Source organism: Anoplopoma fimbria, chromosome 20, assembly GCF_027596085.1.
Source record: "Anoplopoma fimbria isolate UVic2021 breed Golden Eagle Sablefish chromosome 20, Afim_UVic_2022, whole genome shotgun sequence".
NCBI lineage: Eukaryota > Metazoa > Chordata > Actinopteri > Perciformes > Anoplopomatidae > Anoplopoma > Anoplopoma fimbria.
Genome location: NC_072468.1, coordinates 28,321,037 through 28,324,148, shown reverse-complemented (window position 1 = coordinate 28,324,148; position 3,112 = coordinate 28,321,037). Strand labels below are relative to the sequence as shown.

The window sequence follows — 3,112 nt, the reverse complement described above, 5'->3', positions numbered from 1 at the left end:
TCATCTCTGAAGAGGACGAGGACTTCCTCTCTGAACCAGAACCACTGAGGGGAGAAAAAGGGAAGAAGGAGTGGAGGGGGAGTTCACCACGAGAGAAACGGTGACGGAGAAAACAGGATATGAAAGAGATGTGGCTTCTCCTCTGAACTGTAGGCGTAAACGTTGTCGGGTCACATGACCGCTGTGAGTCCGTCTAGGAGGAGGAGCCTCATCAGGACCGACGGCTGCCTGGTAGAAGCTGGTTATCAACGAGCAGTTTGAACATTAAAGGAATCTGAATTAAAACCAAACTAACAGGATATTAAAGGATTTCATCTGTTTACATGCAGCACAGAAAAGAAACGTTTAAACGTGTCATAAAGGACATAAAGAAAAGAAGGTTGAATATGATGATGAGGACCAGGTCTTCTCTTAAGTTAAGAGGATAAAGATTAAAGGCCTGAGTCTAAACTAAAAGTGGGATTATAACTGCAGCGTCCTGAAGCTTTTTGAAGAAAGACTACGTTTGATATTTGTATCAATAATTGTTCTTATGATGCTGCTGAACTTTCTCCAGAGACACTTCTTCAGTTTCTGAGGAAGAACGATGCTGAAGCAAGTTAACGCTTTGAGAAATATTCCTAAAATAAAACATCCGGTTTCTCTCCTCCATCCCTGGACGCCTGACCTCATTATGTGGTGACCAGAGAGGGAACCTGCCTCCTCCTCCTCCTCCTCCCCCATCCTCCTCCTCCTCCTCCTCCTCCTCCATCATCCTCCTCCTCCTCCCCCATCCTCCTCCTCCTCCTCCTCCTCCCCCCTGCTGTGGGCGTTTGGCCAGAATCTGCAGAAGAACAATGGATTTCCTCTTCAATCAGAACTCAACTAATCAGAAATAGTGAAGTTGAAAATGTCGCTGCAGGAATCTTCACTGCAGATCAACGAGACAGAAAGCAGAGACATGAAAAGTCTTTTAGCCTGAATGTAGTGAGGAAGGTTTAAACGATGACGATAAAGTAACGGCAGCCGTCAAAGGAGGATTCACTTTTCTTAATATATTTCATCTTCTGGTACCTTCTAGTTAAATAACACGCTGCTTCCTTTGGTTCAGATGTTTGATAAACTGTATAATACTTCTATGAGTCTCTGTGGTGTATGACAATACTGACTAGACAATATGAAATAAACTATGGACCATAAAGTGAATACAGAAGGATTAAAGGGGTGAATCTACGTTGAACATATCTGATCAGTTGTTGAACGCTGACTGTAATTAAAGGGTTTTCTGACGTAGAACAAGAGAGTAAGTCAGATTTGAACAAACACAGAGTTCTGCTCACTCACTAAACTCATTAGAGGATTATATAATCACAAAGACGTAATCCGTCAGCGTGTCATCACACCTGATTACACTCCTACAGCACTCCGTCTGTTCACGAGCACAAACACTGATGAAGCCGACAACAGAAACTGAACCAGAGCAGCAGAGAGGACTCTTTGTCCTCAGGAGGAGATGAGCCACCAATCATTGAATTATATGGTGATAAATCAAACGTCCAGCTGAAGGAAAAGCATCCAGATTCTTGTTTATTTAAAACACTTTTCATGTTTAGGGAAAAGACAATACTTTAACACATAAAATACTGGTTTTATTTAAAACAATGAATCTCCTTTCTATTCTCATCCTGGACCATGACTGGCTCATAAATCCTGCAGGTATGCTTAGTCCTGTTCCTTAAGAGAGAAAGAAACCACCTTTAAAATGAAGAGTCGTTCCTGTGATCCAGCACGAGAAGGGAGCCGGTTCCTTCTAGTCGGACCTGTACGCTCAGACATCAGTGAAACTCATTGTATTGATAACACTACTTTGGGTTAACTGTGGAAGTTTTCCTCATCCTTTCTATCAATAACAACATTATCATTAGTCATGAGATCTGTGAGGAAGGGATCTCTATTTTGGGACAAAAATTGAACAGATCTCCAGATTCCCTAAGACCCGTAAAGGCGTTCCTCAGGGTTCTCTATTAGGGCCACTGTTGTTCTGCGTAAGCACTTAAAATGTGGCCTTTTACATCATGTCCGTAGTTTTTGTCTGAAATTGTTGCATATTAAAATAATTCCGACCTCGTGTTGTGTCAACTTTGTTGTTGTTCGATGCCATCAAAATATTCAGAACTGGTTTCAATTCAGCCTTTGTTGCTCAGCATCAAAAGCCTTCAGGCCTCGTTTCCACACAGTTTTCTTTAGTGTCTGTTTCTTTAGTTTATGTGTTCGCCCCCTAGTGTTCAACTCAAGGAAATGCACGTCTGCAGGGACGGAGAGAAACGTGGTGAAAGAGAAGCTTTCATATATTACATTACATTACATTACATTACATTATTACATTACATTACAGTCATGTAGCAGACGCTTTTATCCAAAGCGACTTACAGGAAGTGTGTTCAACATAGGTATTCAAGAGAACTACTAGTCACCAGAAGTCATCAGTGCATCTCCTTTCTTAAACAAGCATCTTAAAGCATAAACCAGAGCAAAAGTATAGTGCAGAGGCAGATTACTACGAAAACAATAATTGCAACAGACTAATACGAATATAATAAGTGCTACAAACTACTACGAATAGGATAAGTGCAGTAAACTAATACAAATTCAATAAGTGCAGCGAACTGATACGAATACAGTAAGTGCTACGAGGAAGACTCAGGGTAGTACTTCCAGAGAATGTCTAATATGAGGAGAACTGGCACTCGCGGGTTAGTTCCGGGTTTCCGGACTGGTTGCAGTAATAATCTTTGACCATGCGGGGCGCTCGTAGGCGAGTCCAGAATGAATGGGAGCCAACGGGGTTTTATCCTCAGAATCCACTTTTCTCACGATGTAATTTTTTGTCAAGTAATTTGAAAGTTGCTATCAAAGGGTGGGGCTAAAATAATAAACTCAGCTGAATATTGCATTTTTTAAGGTCACGTATCTGTTCTAAAAAGGTGTTCAAAAAATGCGATGACGTCACACTGTCAGAGGTACTGCTTTACGGCAGTTTCTGAATCACTTCGGCACTTCCTTTTATTAACATATAATAGTATAATATATATATATATATAATATAAATACAGTACGCAAAAATAACTTCGAC

At 40.9% G+C, this 3,112-nt stretch overlaps 1 protein-coding gene across 1 annotated transcript in view; it reads left to right on the top strand.

Annotated features, from left to right (window-relative positions):
• Positions 1 to 2,233, top strand: part of tmem116 (transmembrane protein 116) — a 10,932-nt gene extending 8,699 nt beyond the window's left edge. Inside the window, exon 11 of the mRNA XM_054622212.1 lies at positions 1 to 2,233. This exon is cut by the window's left edge and continues 256 nt beyond it. The gene's annotated coding sequence lies outside the window, so the exon portion shown is untranslated.
• Positions 2,234 to 3,112: the final 879 nt, after the last annotated feature.